Source organism: Onychomys torridus, chromosome 22 (genome assembly GCF_903995425.1).
Source record: "Onychomys torridus chromosome 22, mOncTor1.1, whole genome shotgun sequence".
NCBI lineage: Eukaryota > Metazoa > Chordata > Mammalia > Rodentia > Cricetidae > Onychomys > Onychomys torridus.
Window position 1 is genome coordinate 6,005,680 of NC_050464.1, and position 24,805 is coordinate 6,030,484.

The 24,805-nt window shown below is 41.8% G+C and overlaps 1 pseudogene; it reads right to left on the reverse strand.

The window, feature by feature from the left end:
- The window catches only part of LOC118572590, a 53,513-nt pseudogene that overhangs the window by 23,893 nt on the left and 4,815 nt on the right, over positions 1–24,805 (reverse strand).

Consider the following 24,805-nt stretch of genomic DNA (forward strand, 5'->3'; position numbering starts at 1 on the left):
TTGTTCTCTTTATTTCTATTTTATTGATTTCAGCTCTCAATTTGATAATTTCCTGGCGTCTGTTCCTCCCAGGAGACTTTGCTTCTTCCTGTTCAAGAGATTTCAGGTGTGCTGTCAAGTCACTAGCATGAGATTTCTCCAGCTTCTTTATGTGGGCATTTAGTGCTATGAATTTCCCTCTTAGCACTGCTTTCATAGTGTCCCATAAGTTTGGGTATGTGGTGTATTCATTTTCATTGATCTCTAGGAAGTCTTTAATTTCTTTCTTTATTCCTTCCTTAACCCATTGGTGATTCAGTTGAGCATTATTCAATTTCCATGAGATTGTAGAATTTCTGTAGGTTTTGTTGTTGTTGTTGTTGTTGTTGTTGTTGTTGTTGAAATCTAACTTTAAACCATGGTGGTCTGATAGAACACAGGAGGTTATTCCAATTGTTTGTATCTGTTGAGATTTGCTTTGTGGCCAGGTATGTGGTCAGTTTTAGAGAAGGTTCCATAGGGTGCTGAGAAGAAGGTATATTCTTTTTTGTTGGGGTGGAATGTTCTGTAGATATTGTCCCTTTGAGTCATAACATCAGTTAAGACCATTATTTCTCTGTTAAGTTTCAATTTGGTGGATCTGTCCAGAGGTGAAAGAGAAAATAAAAAATTCCCTTAAAGAGGAAATGAAAAACTCCATTAAAGAGGAAGTGAAAAACTCCCTTAGAGAGGAAATAAAAAAATTCCCTTAAAGAAATGGGAGAAAAACAATCAAAAAATTGGAAGAAATCAAAGAAAGCCAAGAAAAAGTAATTAAACAGATAAAGAAAACAATCCAAGATCTGAAAAATGAAATTGAGACAATAAAGAAAACACAAACTGAGGGAATGCTGGAAATAGAAATCCTGACTAAATGAACAGGAACTACAGAAACAAGCATAACCAACTGAATGCAAGAGATGGAACATAGAATCTTGGACAATGAAGACACGATATAGAAAATAAGTGTATCAGTCAAAGAAAACACTAAAGACAAAAAAGTCATAACACAAAACATCCAAGAAATTTGGGACACCATGAAAAGACCAAACCTAAGAGTAATATGGATAGAAGAGGGAGAAGAATACCATCTCAAAGGCACAGAAAATATATTCAACAAAATCGTAGAAGAAAACTTTCCTAACCTAAAGAAAGAAATACCTATGAAGATACAAGAAGCTTACAGAACACCAAATAAGCCGGATCCGGGAAAAAAAAAGTCCCCTCTCCACATAATAATCAAAACACTAAACATACAGAACAGAGAAAAATTATTAAGAGCTGCAAAGGAAAAAGACCAAGTAACATATAAAGGCAAACCCATCAGAATAACACCAGACTTCTCAACACAGACTATGAAAGGTAGAAGGTCCTGGACAAATGTTATGTAGACACTAAGAGACCAGGAATGCCAACCCAGACTATTATACCCTGAAAACTCGCAATCACCATAGACAGAGTAAACAAAATATTCCATGATAAAACCAGATTTAAACAATACCTGTCCACAAACCCAGCCCTACAGAAAGCACTAGAAGGAAAAATCCAACCTAAAGAAGCTAAACACACCTATGAAAACTCGGGCAATAGATAATCCCACACCAACAAACACCAAAGAAGGACAACACAACATTACCACAAAAATAACAGGAACCAACAATCACTGGTCATTAATATCCATCAATATCAATGGACTCAATTCACCTATAAAAAGACACAGACTAACAGAATGGATAAGAAAACAGAATCCATCCTTCTGCTGCATGCAAGACACACACCTTAACTTCAAAGACAGACACTACCTCAGAGTAAAAGGCTGGGAAAAAGTTTTCCAAACAAATGGACCTAAGAAACAAGCTGGTGTAGCTATCCTAATATCTAATAAAATAGACTTCAAACTAAAATCAATTAAAAGATATCAGGGTGGACATTACATATTTATCAGAGGAAAAATACACCAAGATGAAGTCTCGATCCTGAGCAATTATGTCCCAAATACAGAGGCACCCACATTCATAAAAGAAACATTACTAAAGCTTAAAATGCACATCAAACCCCACACATTAGTAGTGGGAGATTTCAACACAACACTTTCACCGAAAGACAGATCTAACAGACTGAAACCCAACAAAGAAATAAAGGACCTAACAGATGTTATGACTCAAATGGACTTAATAGATATCTACAGAACATACCATCCTAACACACAAAAAAATACCTTCTTCTCAGCACCCCACGGAACCTTCTCAAATATTGACCACATGCTTGCTCACAAAACAAATCTCAACATATACAAAAACATTGGAATAACCTCCTGTATCTTATCGGACCACCATGCCTTAAAGTAAGACTTCAACAACAACAAAAATTATAGAAAGCCTACAATCTCATGTAAACTGAATAATGCTCAGCTGAAACATCAATGGGTCAAGGAAGAAATAAAGAAAGAAATCAAAGATTTCCTAGAATTCAATGAAAATGAAAGTACAACATACCCAAACTTATGGGACACTATGAAAGCAGTATTAAGAGGAAAATTCATGGCCCTGAATGCACACATAAAGAAGATGGAGAAATTTCATACCAATAAATTAACAGCACAACTGAAAGCGCTAGAACAAAAAAGAAACAAACTCACCCAGGAGAAATAGACACCAGGAAATAATCAAATTGAGGGCTGAAATCAACAAAATAGAAAGCAATAGAACAATAAAAAAAATTAATGAAAAAAGAGTTGGTTCTTTGAAAATATCAACAAGATAAACAAACCCCAAGCCACATTAACCAAAAGGTAAAGAGAGAGCACCCAAATTAACAAAATCAGAAATGAAAAGGGAGACATAACAAAAGGCAGTGAGGAAATCCAGAGAGTCATCAGGTCATACTTCAGAAACCTGTACTCCACAAAATTGAAAAATCTGGAAGAAATGGACAATTTTCTGGATAGATACCACATACCAAAGTTAAATCAAGACCAGAGAAACCATTTAAATAGACCAATAACCCCTAAAGAAATAGAAACAGTCATCCAACATCTCCTAACCAAAAAAAGCCCAGGACCAGATGGTTTCAGTGCAGAATTCTACCAGACTTTCAAAGAAGAACTAATACCAACACTCTTCAAATTATTCCACACAATAGAAACAGAAGGAACACTACCAAACTCTTTCTATGAAGCTACACTTATCCTGATACCCAAACCAAACAAAGATGCAACAATGAAAGAGAATTACACACCAATCTCCCTTATGAACATTGATGCAAAGATACTCAACAAAATATTGTCAAAAGGAATCCAAGTATACATAAAAAAAAATATCCATCATTACAATGTAGGTTTCATCCCAGGGATGCAAGGATTGTTCAACATGCGAAAATGTGTCAATGTAATACATCATATAAACAAACTCAAAGGAAGAAAAACACATAATTATCTCATTAGATGCTGAAAAAGCCTTTGACAAAATCCTTCATGATAAAGGTCTTAGACAGATCAGGAATACAAGGAACATTCCTAAACATAATAAAGGCAATTTACAGCAAGCCAACAGCCACTATCAAATTAAACGGAGAGAAACTCAAACTGATACCAATAAAATCAGGAACAAGACAAGGCTGTCCACTCTCCCCATATTTATTCAATATAGTACTAGAAGCTCTAGCTAGAGCTATAAGACAACAAAAAGAGATCAAAGGGATACAAATTGGAAAGGAAGAAGTCAAACTTTCACTATTTGCAGATGATATGATAGTATACATAAGTGACCCTAAAAACTCTACCAGGGAACTCCTACAGCTGATAAATTCCTTCAGTAAAGTGGCAGGATCCAAGATCAACTCAAAAAAATCAGTAGCTCTCCTATACACAAATGATAAAAAGGCTGAGAAAGAAGTCAGAGAAACATCACCCTTTACAATAGCCACAAATAATATAAAATACCTTGAGGTAACTCTAACTAAGCAAGTGAAAGACCTGTATGATAAAAACTTTAAGTGTCTGAAGAAAGAAATTGAAGAAGATATCAGAAAATGGAAAGATCTCCCATGCTCATGGATAGGTAAGATTAACATAGTGAAAATGGCAATCTTACCAAAAGCAATCTACAGATTCATTGCAATCCCCATCAAAATCCCAATACGATTCTTCACAGACTTGGAAAGAACAATACTCAACTTCATATGGAAAAACAATAGACCCAGGATAGCTAAAAGAATCCTGTATGATAAAGCAACCTCTGGAGGCATCACCATCCCTCACCTCAAGCTCTACTATAGAGCTATAGTAATAAAAACAGCCGGGTACTGGTATAAAAACTGACATACAGACAAATGGATTCAAATTGAAGACCCTGACATTAATCTACACACATATGAACACCTGATTTTGACAAAGAAGCTAAAACTATACAATGGAAAAAGAAAGTATCTTCAACAAATGGTGCTGGCATAACTGGATGTCAATATATAAAAGATTACAAATAGATCCATATCTGTTACCATGCACAAAACTCAAGTCCAAGTGGATCAAAGACCTCAACATAAATCCTGTTACACTAAACTTAATAGAAGAGAAAGTAGGAAGTACTCTTGAATGCATTGGCACCGGAGATCACTTCCCAAATATAACACCAGCAGCACAGACACTGAGCACAACAATTAATAAATGGGACCCCTTGAAACTGAGAAGCTTTTGCAAGACAAAAGATATGGTCAATAAGACATAAAGACAGCCTACAGAATTAGAAAAAAATCTTCACCAACCCCACATCTGACAGAGTATTGATCTCCACAGTATACAAAGAACTCAAGAAATTAGACATCAAAATACCAAACAATCCAATTACAAAATGGCTAAAGAGCTAAACAGAGAATTCACAAAACAAGAATCACAAATGGCTGAAAGAAATTTAAAGAAATGCTCAACATCCTTAATATCAGAGAAATGCAAATCAAAATGACTCTGAGATACCACCTTACACCTGTCAGAATGGCTAAGATCAAAAACACTAATGACAGTCAATGTTGGAGAGGACGTGGAGCAAGGGGAACACTCCTCCACTGTTGGTGGGAATGCAAACTTGTACAACCACTGTGGAAATCAGTATGGCGGTTTCTCAGAAAACTGGGAATCAAACTACCTCAAGACCCAGCCACACCACTCTTGGGCATATATCCAAGGAATGCTCAATCATACCACAAACATACATGCGCAACTATGTTCATAGCAGCACTATTTGTAATAGCCAGAACCTGGAAGCAACCTAGATGCCCATCAACTGAAGAATGGATTTAAAAAATGTGGTACAAATACACAATGGAGTACTACACAGCAGAGAAAAACAACGACAGCATGAAATTTGCAGGCAAATGGATGAAACTAGAAAAAATCATCTTGAGAGAGGTAACCCAAACCCAGAAGGACAAACATGGTATGTACTCATTCATAAGTTAATTCTAGATAGAAAGCAAAGAACAATCAGACTGCAACCCACAGAGCCATAAGACAATATACATGGTATGGAGGAACCCAGGATGACTGTTGCTTATAATAAGATTTGGTTTTACTCAATTACTGAGCAACCCTTAATGAAACATTATACTATTAAGGTAAGAATTTATATTATATCAAGCTAATCATAGATAAATAAATTAATTAATTAATCTAAAAAAATAAAAAAGAAAAGAAAAATTTCAACTATTGAATAAAAACCAAACAAACATATTTTGCTAAAGCAAAAAGGGGAAACTGGGGACTCATCATTCCTCTCTACATTCTATTCTTTCCCTTGTATTACATATTTAAAATTTTTTATCACTGGATTATCCACTACAGACAAGCACTGGAGGACTCCTGTTGCAAATCACCTTTGGAGTGATGGAAGGATCTTTCTACTAACACTTGGAGGGGAATCAATCTGGTGTTGGTGTGGGCCCAGAGTTCTGCTTATGTCTTTCCTCAGGACAATGAAATTCTTCATTGTGTTTCTAAGCTCTGAGTGCATCCTGTGTCTGCAGCTGAATCCCATTATGGCAGAAACCTATTGGGCCTTCGTGAAAAACTCTCTCCTTCTGATGCCAATGGGGATTGAAAGCCCATTAGGGCCAGCTTTGGCAAGCGTTAAAGTAAACCTAGGAAATGCAGCCATGTGGTTGGATTCTCCAGAAGGTAATGTATGGTAACTGCTTTTTCAAGTATGTTTGAGAACGTATCACCCAGACACCTAGGAGATTAAAGATAACACTGAAGATCACTGACCTCCATTTAGTAACAGTAGCATGCCAGCTAAGCATTTTCATTCTCACAACCCTATTCAAGCTGGAACAGTACCTACTTCTCAGGAGTGGCTCTGTATTGGTGAAATTATTAAGGCCACTCCACATAGTTAAAAGGGAGGTTTATTTTGTGGGGTAACTTACAAATGAAGGGGTAGGTTGCAGGGTCTGGCAAAGGTATAGCGCAGTCCAGGTGTTCTCTGGAGAACTCTGCTCGGTCTACCTCCCTCATCCTGGGTCTGGGAACCAAGAGAGAGACTTCCTCCTGATCCTTGGTCTTCCGCTTCCTCCTCCACCCTGCCTTGTGGGTGTGACCATTACCGAAGCCTCAATGGTGGTGGGAACTTCCAGGCCAATGCTGGGATGGCTATCCACTACAGCTCTGTGCAATTTTTGCCTCCTGAAATTCATTTAGCCCCCTCTGAAGATACCTTAAAATTTGTGAGTCTGAATGTAGCCATTATGAGACCATTAGTTCTACTGCCTGTGAGCTGCCTGTTTTTCCTTTATGGTGCTTAGTTATTCTTTCGCAGAGCTTCCAGCTTAAGTCGTGCTGGGGTCAAGAATAACGGGCCTCGCCGGTTCATGTTCCTGGAGTTGTGTCCACGCCAATGGATACCACACACTCCAGAAGAGAATTTGACATCACTGCTGCCATTGTTGCTGTTATAACAGTGACAACCACCACTACTACTGTTTCTGGGATTGCCATTTCATAACTGGTTACTACAGCTAGCACAGTGGAGACCCTGGCAGCAAAAGTAGCTACCACAGTTAACTAATTTTTCATTCTATTGGGCATGACAAATTTAAATCAATAGTTATATACATTTCAATTGGCTTTGAAAGTTATAAATTTACAAACGCAAGTTCCATTTGCTCTTGGGATACCCTCTTACAAGGCCTCCAATTTGCAGTAAGGCTCATTAAGGAAGGAAATGGCTCAGTTGCCTTTAGCCTACTAGCTATGGGTGGGTTAAGACTTCTGTTAGTCTTTTCTGTGCTGAACACACAGATTGCAAGGCCAGCATCACTTAGAGATCTTTGGCAACAGTTAACTCTGCAGCTCTCACATGATTGAGCCTGTATGATAATGAGTATTGAAAGACAGGTAATGTTTGGGGGGTGCTCACCAACCTAAGACAGAATGCCTGTGTGGCCTGGACAGGTGTCTCCATGACAGGTAAGATGACCTGCTGACATCCCACGCAACCTAAGTCAGAAGCTCATTTTTTTTTTTTTAGTAAAAGGGGGGAACCTGTAGGTCCCTGGCCCCCATTTTGGGTAACTGTTGCCTTCTTTGCTGACCTTGACCTTGATATCCTCCCTATGCTAATTCCCTTTGAGATTCCACCCTCCTGAATGCTTAAGGGAAGCTTAAAGAAAAGGATTCTTTAAGTAATTTTTAAAGTTTTTTGGGGGCTTGAGAGAAAGCTCAGTGGGTAAGAGTAGAGGACTTTCACTTGGTTTCTAGCAACCACATCTATCAGCTCATAACCATCTCTAACTGCATACCAAGAGAATCTGGACACTTTTCTGGCATCTATTGACACCTATACTCATAGACACATTATTATATCCAAGCACCTACACACACAAAATAAAATCGTTGAAAAGAAAAACATTTTTTGCCAAGCAAATGTATGTACAAATGTCAACAAATAACTCAAATTACTCTAAGAAGATGAGATTTTAGATCTGGAAGTTACTATGTGGAGATAAAGAGGTTGAGCCTTACCTTTTTAAAAAAATATATTTATTTATTAATTTTTTTCCATTTTACATACCAACCCCAGGTCCTTGTCCCTCCCCTTCTCCAGCCTCCTCACTTCCCTTCCACTCTACCCTCATCCACTCCTCAGAGTGGGTAAGGCTTCCCATGGTAGTCAACAAAGTCTGGCATACAAAGTTAAAGGAGAGCCTAGCCCCTCCCCATTGTATCAAGGCTGAGCAAGGTATCCCACCACAGGGAATGGGCTCCAAAAAGTCAGTTTATGCACCTGGGAAAAGTCCTGGCCCTGCTGCCAGGGACCCCACAAAGAGATCAAGCCACATAACTGTCACCCACATTCAGCAGGCCTAGTTCGGTCCCATGCAGGTTCCCAAGCTGTCAGTCTTGAGTCAGTGAGCACCAACTAGCACCAATCAGCTGTCTCTTTGGGTTTCCCCATCATGATCTTGAGATCTTGACCCCCTCTCCTTCTTCTTTGTATTATTATTATTTTTGATTGCTGAATGACGTTTATTGAAGTAGGGAGGAGGTTTTAAATACAGGCTTACAGCACAATGGGAGAACCCCAGAAGGCAGAAGTTCACTTCTGATGGTTTTGTTTAGTTTTTGTTTTGTTTTTTTTTTTTTGAGCTGAGGATCAAACCCCAGGCCTTGAACTTGCTAGACAAGCATTCTAGCACAGAGTTAAATCCCCACCCCCACTTCTGATGTTTTACAATCTTGCATCTAAGCTGTTAATGCCCAATATGCTGGATACACAGACAAGGAGATATTAATTGGTTGTGGCCTACAATTAGACTGACTACTTGAAAATTAAGTAGTTCATTTCAAATTTTACAAAGTGACTCAAACAGTCTCAGGCATTGAACAACTGAAGCAGAAAAGGAGTTGGCCAAGTAGAACAGAAATTGCAAGATTTCTATGTAGATCTATTAGATCTCACAAACTGAATTATTTTAGTAATTTTACCTTCTACTTATTCCCCTACTGGACACACTAAAGAGAAGATAATGTTTTAGAATGGATTTTTTTTAAGCTCATAAACAGAATGAAAAATGTATGGAAAGGTTTCTGGATTAATTCTAAAAGGAAGAATAAGACTTTATCAATTGTGAGAAATGGATCCAGCTGAGATTTTAGTACCTTACACTAACGTTAAAATTATGCAATTATGTAATTAATGATGACTGACAAAGAGCCCGTAGTAATTATTTAATAGAAATCAACAACAAATATGCCAAAAGTAAAGAACTTCAATTTATAAAAATAACTGAATGGATTACTCCCCATGTAGTAGAAATAACTTCTATTTCTGGGACTTTTACATTTTATACTGATGGAAATAAATTAGAAATGGCTGCTTGGAAAGCAGGAAACATAGGAAAATAGTCCAAAGTCCATATGCTTCAGTCCAAAAATCAGAATTATATGTCTTTCAATGATAGTAGATTTTCATGAGTCTCTTAATATACTTACTGATTCTCAATGAGCAAAAAGAGTTTTATTGTATATAGAAACTGCTAAACTTATTCCTGATAAGTCAGAATTAACTTTGTTATTCATCCAAGAACAACTAGAAATGTGGGACAGAAATTATCCACTATGTATCATCAAATTTGGTCTCATACAGGATCCATGAGCCATTAGCAAAATTGAAGAAATTGATCAACTACTAATAGTAAATGTATTAGAAGCTTCAAAATTGCATAAAAATATCATGTTAACCACTAAGGCTTAAAGTAAAAAGTTTCCAATACCTGGTGACAAGCTAAAGAAAGTACAAAGAAAATTGCTCCACTTGCTTATATTACTCAAATTCCTTTACCAGCAGGAAGTAATCCTAAGGGTTACCAAAAATGAAATTTGGAAAATGGATGTATTTCACTTAGCAGAATTTGGAAAAAATAAAATGTGCACATCATACCATTGATACATACTGTGGATTTCAATAGGTATCTGCCTTAAGTTCTGAAAAGGCTGATTCTGTAATTACACATTTATTAGAAACAATGGCTGTAATGGGTATATCAATACAAATTAAAACTGATAATGCTCCTGCTTATGTTTCCAGTAAAGTAAAACATCTCTTCTGTAAATTATAACATAAAACACATTACATGGATACCACATAACTCTACAGGACAAGCAATTATTGAAAGATCTAATCATACTTTAAAAGAGATGCTTTAAAAACAAAAGGGGGATATGAGGACTCCAAGAGATAGATTACATCATGCTTTACTAACTTTATATTTTTAAATGTTAATGAAACAGGACAACAGCTGCTGAAAGACATTGGACTGTGGAAAAAGTTGCTGAATTGGGTTATGAGTATTATAAGGATGTTTTAACATCAGAATGGAACTCAGGGAAGTTGTTATGTTGTAGTTGAGCTCATGCTTCTGCTTCTGCAGGAGACAACAAGTTGTGGAAACCATCTAAATTACTAAAATTTTGACACAATCAAGAGAAATCTCCTGGCTGCCTTGCCTGATGGCATTGATAACACAACTCTGGAAAGACAGAGATACAGAAAACCCTTGCAACAATCAACTGATCCTCCTCCATGGGGATGGCTTAAGAAATTGACTGAAAAAGGGGAAGCAATAGTTCAGCTGGCTAGGAAGCCTTTGAATGCTACAACATTGTTTCATGCTATGCAGTCTGTGGTAACTGTATAGGTAACAGGGATCAATAATGGGCTTATATTCCTTATCCTCCCATTAACAAAGGGACCAGTTGGAGAGATACAGATATTCCTGTTGTGGTCAATGGAATCATCTTGGCTACCTGGTACTTATGACCAGAGAGAACCTGCAAGGCCTGAGAAATATGGTAAGGAAATTATAACCGATACTGTGGAAGTGAATGGAATCCCTATTTGTATAGGTAATGGAACTCACTGTCTAGATATAACTTTTCAAATTTGGCTATCTATAATTAATACTACCCAGGAGGTTCAAAATAAAATTTTTATGCTTCATGGATTTGGGTTTAGAAGACAAGAGATGAATTCTACTAGTTCTACAAATCTGCCATTTTGTGAGATGTGGGTTAGCAACAAGGAATATGACTGTATACATTGGTAGCTATGTAAAAGTGAGAACCATCATATGCATATTAATATCTCCCAAGGAAAAGTCATTGACTGAAGCCCTTATGGCTTCCAATGAGGAAAATATTCTCACTTAGAATTGAGATGGCAAAGGTGTTATTTGGATGGAATTGGAGAAATGAGTTGTACTCTTGATGAACCTATGCAATGGAATGGTGTTGAGATGTCAGTTCCTGTGTTACATTTTGGCAATTCAGTTCATATTAATTTGGAGAAATGAGCAAGTCCCTTATATCCTCTTAAACTATGGAAAGGAAGGTTACGCATTAATGATGGCACATATACTTTGTCCTTTAGATGAAGTAAAAGTCATCACTTTGTAGCATGTGTACCTTATGTATTACTGAAAGGGCCTAAACATTGGCACCCTAATCAGTATAACTTCACTTAGAACATTGTACTCTTCATACCTGCATTAATGCTAGCTGTCATAAGATGTCACTTCTGAGAGGCTATATATTCTTGGAGCAAGGCCAACAGTTTGGATGTTGCTGAATTTGTTAACTCCACGGCATGCTAACTTGTGTTGATTCAAGTCCAGAAACTCTCTGAAAGACTATTAAGAAGAACTCACAGGATGATTGGATTGATTGTTGCTGTGGTTATTGCATTGACTGCTATTGATTCATCAGATGGACTGACCCTTCATATGGAAATTCAGACTGCTGAATTTATTAAAGACTGGCATAAACATGTTAGATAACTTTGTGCTAGGCAAAATAGAATAGATAGTTAGATAGACTGTGAAAAACTGATTTGAGACAAGTTGTAATCTTAATGGGAGATCAGATAGAGACAGTGAGGGAGCAAATTAAATTGAAATGTAATTATGTTACATCTTATTGTATTGCATCTTTAAGGTTACTGAAAGCAAGTATGATTTGAATTTTTAAGTCTAGATGTGTATATGTGAGAGTTGGAAAAAAGAAAGCATCTTCAACAAATGGTGCTGGTCAATCTGTAGAAGGCTGCAAATAGATCCATATCTGTCGCCATGCACAAAACTTTAGCCCAAGTGCATCAAAGACCTCAATATAAATCCAGTTACTCTGAACCAGATAGAAGAGAAAGTAGGAAGTAGTCTTGAATGCATTGGCACCAGAGATCACTTTGTAAATATAACACCAGTAGCACAGACACTGAGAGAAACAATCAATTAATGGTTCTGTTGAAACTTAGAAGCTTTTGTAGAGCAAAGGACATGGTCAACAAGATAAAGCAACAGCCTACAGAATGGGAAAAGGTCTTCACCAATCCCACATCTGACAGAGGGCTGATATCCAGAATATAAAAAGAACCCAAGAAATTAGATATCAAAATGCCCAACAATCCACTTAAGAAATGGGCTATAGAACTAAACAGAGAATTCTCAACAGAGGAAGCTCAAATGGCTGAAAGACATTTAAGGAAATGCTCACATCCTTAATTATCTGGGAAATGCAAATCAAAATGACTCTGAGATACCACCTTACACCTGTCTGAATGGCTAAGATCAAAAACACTGAAGACAGCCTATGCTAGAGAGGATGTGGATCAAGGAGAACTCTCCCCCACTGCTGGTGGGAATGCAAGCTTGTACAGCCACTTTGGAAATCAGTATGGTGTTTCCTTACAAAATTGGGAATCCAAGACCCAGCTGTAGCACTCTTGGGCATATACCCAAGGAATGCTCAATCATACCACAAAGGCATTTGCTCAGATATGTTCATATCAGCATTGTTTGTACTACTCAGCAGAGAAAAACAATGACATCATGAGGTTTTCAGGCAAATGGATGGATCTAGAAAAAATCATCTTGAGTGAGGTAACCCAGACTCAGAAAGACAAACATGGTATGTACTCACTCATAGGAGGATACTAGATGTAAAACAAAGATGACTAGTCTGCTACACAATTCCAGAGAGGCTATCTAAAAAACAGGACCCTAGGAAAGACACAGGGATCACCCAATGACAGAGAAATGGATGAGATCTACATGAACAACCTGGACGACAGTGGGAGTAATGAAGGGCAAGGTTCGTGGGAAAGAGAGCTTAGGGGAGCAGGAGATCCCAGGTGGATCAAGAACAGAAAGAGAGAACAAGGAATAGCAGACCATGATAAATGATGACCACATGAGAACTGGAAGAAGCAAAGTTCTAGAGAGGTCCCCAGAAATCCACAATGATACATCCACTCTAGACTACTGGCAATGGTCAAGAGAAATCCTGATCCGACCTAGTCTGGTGATCAGATGGCCAAACACCCTAACTGTCGTGCTAGAACTCTCATCCAAAAACTGATGGAAATGGATGCTGAGATTCTCGGCCAGGCTCTAGGTGGAACTCCAGGAATCCAATTGTCGAGAAAGAGGAGGGACTGTAAGAGTGTGAATTGTTGAGACCAAGATTGGAAAAACACAGTGACAAATAGCCAAGCTAATGGAAAAACATGAATTATGAACCAAAAGCTGTGGAGCCCCCAACTGGATCAGACCCTCTGGATAAGTGAGACAATTGAATAGCTTGAACTATTTCACCAGGTTGTGGGACCTGGACCTGTCCTTAGTGCATGAGCTGGCTGTTTGGAACCTTGGACTTACACAGGGACACTTTGCTCAGCCTGGAAGGGGTGGACTGGACCTGCCTGTACTGAATCTACCAGGTTTAAATGAATCCCCAGGGGAGTCTTGGCCCTGGAGGAGATGGGAATGGAGGGGAGGGGCCAGGGGGAAGAGTGGTGGGAGGGGGGAGGACAGGGGGAACCCATGGCTGATGTGTAAAGTTAAAACACACATACACACACACACACACACACACACACACACACACCTCAACAAATTCTTTAGTCACTTAGAGGACTGTTGTTCCTGGTTTCCCCAAGAAGGGTCTATTGATAATAAGGCTGGAAAAAGGTGGGCAACTGCCTTAGCGACCACTACTGCTAAGTCACTGTCATAACCTTTTCCTACTGGAACCTTGTTAATGATATTCTCAGGATCCAAAGGACCTCCCCCTCCCCTGACATTGAGTCGGTCATTTCTCAGGGAGAAAAAAGTCATGAAAAAACAGTCTCGCCCCCCCTCCCGCACTGATTCACATCTTCCCCACTCCCCCCCCCCTGACCTCCTTCATGAGTGCCCTCTATACAGGAGATTAAAAATATGGAAGAAGGTGTCCAATCACCCCCACCTCAGTCTATCTACCCCTCCCTCCAGGGTCTTGACCCGGCCCCCCTTAACCTTGGCGATGAGGCCAGTCTAAAAAAGGAGGCCGCCAATTTGGCCCCCTTAACCCCCCTCTCACAAAACCCACTCCCAACAAAGATAACATGTAATCTTTCTCAGCCCCCTCCTTATGATGCCCCCCTCACTGCCCCCTTCTGTGCCCCAGTCGTTGAGGCCCCTGTGGGTTCACTGCCAGCACTCCCAATGCTGACCCCCGATGATCCAGAAATCCCCCTAATCTCTTAGCAGAGTTACAGCACCTGCAGGGCACACTTCGGGCCCCTAACAACACGTAATTCTAAAGGAATTATGCTCCCTTGATCAGGAGCTCTCTGACCTCGCCCTGGGTGCCCCAAAGACTTGGCCACCGCCCATCCCCTTGTTCAGAAAACCTCGGCCACAGCCAGTCTTGGCTTTTCCCGTTACCTGAAGCCAGGCAAGTGGATCGGATCCACCAAATCTGCCCAAGACGGAGGAGTTGCCTCCCCTTGAAGAGGAGGAGGGAGAGACCCCCCCAAGAGGAGGAGCCCCTGGTTACAGGCTCCAGGGCCAATCAGGGCCCCCCACCTAGTCAGTCTTACCAAAACCTTAGCTTTCGTTTTGTTGAGCGACTTAAAACAGCCTGTGCCCAGTATGGCCCCACCGCTCCCTTTACCCTTGGATTGCTTGAAAACCAGAGTGAGGCTTGGCTCACGCCAAATGATTGGTATTTTTTGGCCCATGCCGCCCTGTCTGGGGGTAATTTTATCTTATGGAAAACTGACTTCTCAGAAAACTGCCACATGATGGCCCAGCGCAATGCTGATAGCCCTTCCTCAAAACATTGGACTGTTAATAAACTTCTTGGCAAAACTCCTTATGACAAAAATGAGGTCCTGGCCACCTTTCCACCTGGCTTATTGTCCCAGATTCAGGTTGCCGGCCTTCAAGCCTGGAAGTGGCTTCCCCAAAAATGTGCCACTACCACCTCATTGGCCAAAGTGCATCAGGGACCAGACTAGCCCTATAGTGATTTTATATCCCATCTCAATGACTGGGGTCACCACTCGGCTGCTACCAACCACCCCATGTCCTAGATGTGGCTATGGTTTTCATTGGGCGAGGGAATGTAAATCTAAAACCGATGCTCATGGTCGTCTGCTCCCTCCCCACCCATCAGGAAACTTTCTTCGGGGCCAGTCCCTGGCCCCCCTGCTCCAGGGAGTGCCCCATGGGGCCTCGCAGGCTGCTCCCCAACTGTCTGCTCCCTCCAGCTGGCAACCCCAGGTAGCGCAGTATTGGACCTCTGTGCCACCACCTACACAATACTAGATCCATCCCAGGACCCCCAAGTCATCCCTATGGGGATTTGGGATCCCCTGCCCCCAAACACCCATGCCCTTATCCTTGACCATGCCTCATCCACCTTAAAAGGTGTCCAGGTCTACCCCGGAATTATTGATAATGACTATACAGGAGAGATTAAGATTTTGGCCTCAGCACTCCATGGTCTTGTTGCCGTCTCCCATGGCACCCGCCTTGCCCGGCTGGTTACTCTCCCTACCTTTCCTCTGATAACCCCGTTTAGTCTGCCCAGCCCCGAGGAGCTGCTCAGATTGGCTCATTGGAGGCTTATTGGGTTCAGCCTATTACCCACTCTCAACCCACACTTACCCTTAAACTAGATGACAAAAAATTTCAGGGGTTTCTGGATACTGGCGCTGATGCCACTGTGATCTTCCAAGACCATTGGCCTGCCTCCTGGCCCCTTACCCCCTCCCTCACCAACCTCAAGGGCATAGGTCAATCCAATAATACCCTCCAATCCTCTCAAGTTCTGACCTGGTCAGATGAGGAAGGTAACCAGGGTACTGTCACCCCCTTTGTGGTCCCTGGGCTCCCTGTTAACCTTTGGGGTCAAGATATTCTCTCCCAAATGAATGGCATCCTCTGTAGCCCAAATGAGGTGGTTACCCAACAAATGTTACACATGGGCTTCATCCCAGGAAAGGGTCATTTTCATTGGTGCGTTTTACCCCAGGGAATGGCAAATAGCCCGACTCTCTGCCAAAAGTTCATGTCTTAGGCAGTCGATGCCTTACACCAAAAATGGCCCTCTACTTAATTCTTACATTACATGGATGACCTTCTTTTGACTGCCCCAGCTCCTCCATACTAGAAGCAACCTTCCAAGATCTGTCACAGGCCCTTTGTGCTGTTGGCCTACAGCTTGCCCCTGATAAGATCCAGTGCTTTGCGCCCTTTAGTTATCTGGGCCCTGAATTACATACCAATCGAGTCTTGGTCCCGCGCATCCATCTGCACACAGATAACCTTACCACCCTTAATGATTTTCAAAAACTTCTTGGGGACATTCAGTGGCTTTGACGATGCCTAAAACTCCCTACCGCTGATCTTCTACCCCTCTATGACATTCTTTGAGGCCCCAGTGAACCCACCTCCCCCGTCAATTGACCCTGGCTGCCCACAAGGCCCTGTCATTAGTGGCCAAGGCCATTTCCTCCCAAGCCTCTTTTCAGATTGATTATTCCCTCCCGCTGGTTTTTGTTGTCTTATCCACTCCCCATGTGCCCACAGGGGTCCTTTGGCAAAGTTCCCCTTCCACATTAAGGGCCCAGGATAAACTTAAGGGTCATTCCCTCTTATGGATTCATATGCCTGCCAGTCATACTAAGGTCATTCCCACCTATCCCCAACTTGTTTCTTCCCTAATCGTGCACAGTTGCCAGACCTCACATCAGATTTTCGGTAAGGACCCCCTACACTCACAAACAAACCCAATTTTTGTTTCAGATACTGGATTGTTGGGGTGTTGCCTTCTTGGGGTTCCTGGGCCTTCTTGATAATCATCTCCCCAATGATTCAGTCCTTCATTTTGCATCCACTCATCCCTTTATTTTCCCAAAAGTCATTTCCCCCAGCCCCTTGCTTGAGGCCCCGACTGTTTTTTAACCAATGAGTCAGCCAATGGCACTGTGGCTTATGCCTTTCAAGGTTGCTAGTTTCTCTTCCCTTCGCCCTTTCATTCAGCTCAGCTAGTTGAACTTTTTGCTGTTTTGCAGGTTTTTCAGAATTTCCACTGATAGTGCATATATCACTCATTCGATACCCCTTCTTGATACAGCCCCCTTCATTAAGCCCACCTCCAATGCCACTCCCCTTTTCACTCAAATTCAACAAAAACTTAGAGAATGCTCTCATCCTGTTTTCATTGGCCACATTTGTGTTCACAGGGAGCTTCCTGGCCTCCTCATAGAGGGAAACGCTTTGGCCGATACAGCCACTCATCAGGTTTTTCCAGTCCTACAAGGGCCCATCCTTTCGGCTTCTCACACCCTCTGCCTCCACCATCTTAATGCCAAAACCCTTCGATTAAAGTTCAAAAATCACAAAACAACAAGATAGAGAGATAGTTAAACAATGCCCTTCTTGTGTAGTTTCCCATCCCGTCCCCCATGTTGGAGTTAACCCCCACATGCTCTTGCCTAATATGATTTGGCAAATGGATTTTACACATGTTCCCGTCTTTGGCAGACAAAAATATCTCCATGTTTCTGTGGATATGTTCAGCGGTTTTATTTTTGCCTCTCCTCATACTGGTGAGGTCGTCCCGAGCGCCATTGCAAGGCCTGGGCTGTGAAACCACCGGTGATACATACTGGGGCTCTTCCTCATCCTGGGACCTTATAACTGTTAGAGCCAATTACTCCAGTCCTAAGAATCCCTGGGCTATTAGACTTGAGTGCATTAATTCATGGTGTCATCCTCTTAGGATCCAATTTACCGACCCTGGAAAGAAGGCTACCAATTGGGAGCAGGGCTATGAATGGGGCCTCTTACTCTACCAAGATGGTCATAATTCAGGTGTCATCTTCTTCATCAAACTCTAAAACAGCCTGTTAATTCCCTTAACCCTGTTGCCATTGGCCCCAACCCTCTTCTTGGCAACAATGATTTTCCTACAACCAATATATCTTGGATATCCATGGGTTTTTCTCCCACGTTCCCACCTGCCCCACCAACTACCAAGGATATGATTACCACCCTTACCACAAAAACCTACCAGGTACTTAATACCTCCAAGCCTGATTTGGTTGACTCCTGCTGGCTTTGCTATCGTTCTGCACCCCCATTTTATGAAGGAGTGGCTGTTGATTTAGATTTTTCCCTAACCACTGACCCACACGATTGTCACTGGCAACAGCCACCCACATCTCGCCTTACACTCTCCCAAGTTATGGGCTTGGGCCGCTGCCTTGTCACCCAAAGCGCTACCGTTCGCCCCCCACCCATTTATCAACCCCTTTGCAATGTCACAGATAACCTAAATACCTCCCTTAAGTCTGGATATCTTCTCCCTGCCAATGATACTTAGTGGGCCTGTACTGATGGCCTAACACCATGCATTTCTCTTCATTTAAATAATCCCTTTGCCCCCTTATTCTGCATATTGGTTCAGTTTATCCCTAGGCTAACCCATTATTCTCCAGATCAATTCTCGGGAAGATGGAAAGAGAAGACTCTGGCAGAGACGGCCGCCCTCGAGCTCCCCCATCACTTGAAAAGGGAGCCTGTGACCGTGGTCACTTTAGCCTTCCTCCTGGGGGTCGGGGCTGCAGGGGCTGGTACAGGCATAGCCTCCCTGGTTTTATCTAATCAACATTATTCAGAGCTTAGAATTTCCATAGATGATGATATAGCGCAACTAGAGCAAGGTATTTCCGGCCTTGAATCCTCCCTCACCTCCCTTTCAGAGGTGGTCCTCCAAAACCGCCAACCGCTAGACCTTCTCTTTTTACAGCAAGGAGACCTCTGTGCTGCTCTTAAGGAAGAGTGCTACTTCTATACTGATCACACAGGAGTAGCAAGGGATACCATGGCCAAGGTCCATGAAGGCTTAGAGAAGCACAAAAAAGAAAGGGATCAAGAGCTAGGCTGGTTCCAAAATTGGTTCTCTGCATCTCCTTGGTTAACCACCCTCCTGCTGTCCCTCCTGGGACCCTTGGTTGGCCTCATTCTTGCCTTGACATTCGGCCCTTGGGCTTTGTCTCAACTAACTCAATTTGTGCACAGTCAGCTGACTGAACTTCAGGCAAAACAAATTCAGGTTCATTACCATCGCCTCGACCTCCATGAACATGGTCTCGATGAACCAGATTAAAGACTCCATATTGGCACAGACCCCTCCCATCCCAGGGAGGATGCACCTGTGCCTGGGAGCTGGAGCCCACTGCATAGGGGATTGAGGGTGCAGCCGGGACTGCAGAAGGCAGGGAGACTAAAGTGCTCCACTATCTTGGGTGCCTTGGGTGACATGCTCTATTGTGTGGTGGTTATGCATGACCTATACTCTTCCCTCCCAGATTAAAACCCAACCCCCTGTAAAAAACTGCATCTTTCCAGCTTCCTTCTGGATATGTGGGGATGCCTACATGAACCAACCAATTAACAATGGAACCTATCAGGGATAGAGCCTCTGTCAACCCTCTCTCATCAAAGTGAAACATTTGGGCCCCCTTTCTTTGTTTTGCTATATGTATAGAAGGGGGAGATGTTAGGGACCAAGATGTCAGGGACCAAACATGAACCATGGAAAAGTACTAGCAAGGCCAGAGAACAAGTCATATGCCCACTGCCCTTTCCCAGAGCAGTAACACCTGTTTACTAACCAGAGGCCCCCAAAGATAAGAGAACATTCCACAGTCAGGTAGCCTAGCAACAGAACATATGGGCCCTGACCAGTGACCTTAGCCAACATCCTACAGTTCCACATTCTGCATGTCTCCAACATCCCACACCCCTTTGCTTGTCTCTTCCCCATTCCCTCATTCCTGCCCCCTCCCCCTCCTGTGCTATATAAGCCTTGCTGAGGAAAATAAAATTTGCACCTTGATCAGAACCCTGTCTTGCTGTCCTCCTTTGTGTCTCCCATCCCTTTCATTCTCTCCCACAGGTGGGTTGCCCCCATTGATACCACACTAGCTAGGGCAGTTACACAGAAAAACTATGTCTCAAAACCAAAACAAAGCAACAAAACACAAGGCCCAGAGTCCATGGAACACCAAAGCCTGTCAAAAAGCCACAGTGTGCAATGTTCTGAAGAAAATTAGACCTGGGAGCCATGGCACGTAACGACACTTGGCATCTCCCTTACAATAGAGAGGTGCATGACTACAGTCCTGGGCTGGCATTGTCCTTGTACACGTAGAGTACATCTTCCTGAAAGATCAACTCCATGGAACTTTCCAGAATACTCACCCCCATATTTTTCAATACTTTTTATAGCACACAACATCAAATTTCCATACTACCTGGAAAGAGAAATAGCATGAAATTCATTATTGCCCTGTATGTACCAACCCTTCTGTAGCCAGGAAACCCTATAATCCCATGAGAGGAGATTTATTGTTTCTGACAGAAAATTTCTTCAGTAACATTTAGTGGTACCAGCAAAATGACTCAGTGGAATAAGGGAAAGTGATAGGGCAGGACAACTGGTACCTTCATGTGGCCTCTGCATTCACCCTCATAGACATGTACATATGCATATCACCAGATGCAAGAATGTGTACAGTAATCATCATCATCATCATAATGATAATAAAAATTGTGTTAAAGAATGTGCAAAGTAAGCATAGAACCTTTAGGAAGAAAAACCTGAGCAGACATTTCAGTGTTAGAGCACTTGCCTGACATGAAGGCCCTGGATCCCATTCTCAGTACCACAAAAACAAAAACAGAATATAAAATTTGTCATTAGGCCTGGAGATGTGATTCAGCAATTAAGAGCACTTGCTTATCTTCCTGAGGGTCCAAGTTCCATCCCCAGCACCCCCATCCAACACCTCATAACCATCTGTAACTCTATCTCCAGATAATCCCTTGCCATCTTCTGACATCTGTAGGTACTGCACTCATGTGCACAAGCTCACACTTATATATGCATGAAATCTTCTTTCTAAAAGAATCAATTGTTAATCTGGACCTCAATTCCTACAGGAAGATAGTGAAGCAAAATACTCTAGTTCTCAAGAACCCAGACATGCCATGAAGGGTGAATGTTGAGGATAGAGCCATGGAAATAATCTCAGAGGTTCAATGATTGTAGAGAACCCAAATATATGAAAAGTCCCCCAATGGTGTCTATGTGGGTCTGTGATATGCTGATGCTTCAGAAATATTCAGTAAAAAAAAAATGTTGCTCATGAGCCTGGTTACAAAGAGGAGAATTTTAATCTAGTGCATACAGGTTGATGTCATTGAAGCTGGAAACCCCATCAGGATTTTCTTCAAATAAGTACAGCAGTGCTTTTCCAGAATCTGCACTGGGTAAGAAACCAAATTCTTTTTGCTCACAAAGTTTGAGTATCATGTCCTGAATATCAAGAGGAAATGAGCTGGAGATCTGGACATTTCACCCAAGGCAAACATGATGTTGAATAAACTGACATTAGGACTAATGGAGATGGCTTTGAATGAAAAGACACTTGTCACCAATCCTTAAAACCTGAGTTTCATCCCTAGGAATCATATGGTAGAAAGAGAAAACTAACTAAGAGGTTGTCCTTTAACCTATGTATGCATATCATGGTACATATTCACACTCAACCAGAATTAATAAATGTGGAGGAGAGTTGACAACGGGAGTTGTGAAGGTGGTTCAGGGGGAAAATATCACACCCTAAATATCAGAGTTTGAATCTCCAGTATCATTGCAAATGCTAGGCAGTTGTTAAAGCCCTCCAGTAATCCCAACTTGCCAGAGACAGAGACACAGGCTTCCTGGAGCATGCTGGCTAGCAAAACCCCTCAAGTCAGAGAGAGCTGGGTTCAAGTGATAGACCCTGTATCAAAGTATAAAATGAAGAACAATGAAGAAGACAACCAATATCAACCTTTGGCCCCTCCATGCACACACAAATCCATGTATATGTACCTGCACACATATGGGTGCTCACACACATGAAAACACATGCATACAAAATAGGAACACACACACACACACACACACACACACACACACACACACACACATTTGATAGTTCTAAGTTGGCAACAGAGCCCCAAGGAACCACTAGACATTCTCTAATATAAGGGCCTGAGATCTCAGAATTTCCTCCCAAGCAATATTTAATATAACTAAACCATTATTGGCCATCAAGGGAAGCCATATGGAGAGTTCAATCAACACTCTTGTGTAGTAATTAAGCAGAGTTTCTAAAATGGCAGAGGTTTGGGCCCAGGAGTTTCCTGTTTCTTAAAGACATCATGTTTATGGGTCCCATATCTGTAAATTCAAACAGAAAGCCTTGTGTACACACACACACACACACACACACACACACACACACACGAGGAGATAAATGTGACCAAAACATGGCTGCTTAGGAAAAGGCTGAGGGGTCCAGTGTGCATGGCAGCTCACTGTTCATATCTGTTTCTACTGAGTTCTGGTAAATAAGGGGGTAGCATGAAAGTCAATCAGGTCATAGCCAGAGTAAATCTTATCAGAAAACCTCCTGACCTCAGACAGAGGGAGTTGAAAGTACACGTGGGTGTCCAGCAGATCTGCACATTGTCAATATGAACTTTAAAAGTTAGCATAACTGGAGAGCCTGCCAGCACCCAAATGGACTAAGAGGCGAGTCTTTATTTTCATACCTGAACACGCCAGCCCCTAGGCTTTGGGGCCAGGAGTACAACCTTTGCCTGTACACTACCACCCATTGCAGTCCCAGTTTCAGGCCAGTCCCAGGAAGACCTCCTACAGACAGATCAGACTAACACAATCCCCCATCAGGCCCTGTAACCCAAGCCCCACCTCACCCAAATACCACCCACCCTCCAAGACTGCAACTGTTCCCTGAGACAAAGCCCACCAGCACCTGATTGAACTAAGAGTTGAGTCTTTGTCTAAGTGGAGCCAAGGGGCACAACCCTGAGCCCCTACACCACCATCCATTGCAATACCAGTGTCAGACCAGTCCCAGGCAGACCTCCTACAGACAGGTTAGACTACCATCATCCCCCAACAGACTCTGTAACCCAATACCCAGCTTCCACAAATCCCACCCATCCTCTGAGACTGTAACTGTTCCCTGAGACAGAGCCTGCCACCACCCAATTGGACTAAGAGGTGAGTCTTTATCCTTATACCTGAACACCCCAGTCCCTAGGCTTTGGGCCCAGGGACACAACCCTGTCCCACTACACCACCACCCACTGGAGACAAACTTTCAGGCCAGTTGGATGGCAGACCTACTGCAGACAGGTCAGACTACCGCCATCCCCCACAGACCCTGTAACCCACAAGCTCCACCACTCCCAACCTACCCAGATGCCAAGATTGCAGCTGCTCCCTGAGACAGATACCATGAGAACCAGTTGGACTAAGAGCTGCTCCCTGAGACAAAGAGTCCATCAGCACTGACTAGACCAAGTGTTCCCACTGGACCAAGAGTATTGATCATACCAAAAAGCTTCCCTCAGACACAGACCCCGCTTGCAAGGGGAGAAAGAGATGGGTAGACACCTTGCAAAAATACAGTCAACAACAAAATAACCAATATGGTTTCATCAGAATCTACATTAGCAAGACCTGAACATCCCAACACAGGAGAAACAGAAGAAATTGACCTTAAAAGTGACCTTAAGTAGATGATAGAGATATTTAAAGAGGAAATGAAAAATTCCCTTAAAGAATTAGAGGAAAAGTCAAACAAAAAATGGGAAGAAATCAGTAAATCCCTCAAAGAAAGCCAAGAGAAAGCAATTAAACAAGTGTGGGAAACAGTTCAAGATTTGAAAACTGAAATCCAGACAATAAAGAAGACACAAATGGAGGGGAATGCTGGAAGTGGAAAATCTGACTAAACAAACAGGAACTACAGATGCAAACATAACCAACAGAATGCAAGAGATGGAACAGTAGATCTCTGGCGTTGAAAATATGATAAAGGAAATAGATTCATCAGTCAAAGAAAACACTAAAGCCAACAAAATCGTGACTCAAAATGTCCAGGAAATTTGGGACACCATGAAAAGACCAAACTTAAGAATAACAGGCATAGAAGGAGAAGAATACCAACTCAAAGGCACAGAAAATATATTCAACAAAATCATAGAAGAAAACTTTCCAAACCTAAAGAAGGATATGCCTATAAAGATACAAGAAGGTTACAGAACACAAAGTAGACTGGATCAAAAAAAAAGTCCCCTCACCACATAATAATCAAACTACTAAACATACAGAATAAAGAAAAATATTAAGAGCTGCAAAGGAAAAAGGCCAAGTAACATGTAAAGGCAGACCCCTCAGAATCAAACCTGACTTCTCAATGAAGACTCTAAAAGTCAGAAAATCCTGAACAGATGTTATGCAGACACTAAGAGACTATGGATGCCAACCAAGGTTATTATACCCAGCAAAAATCTCAAACAACATAGATGGAGTAAACCAAAT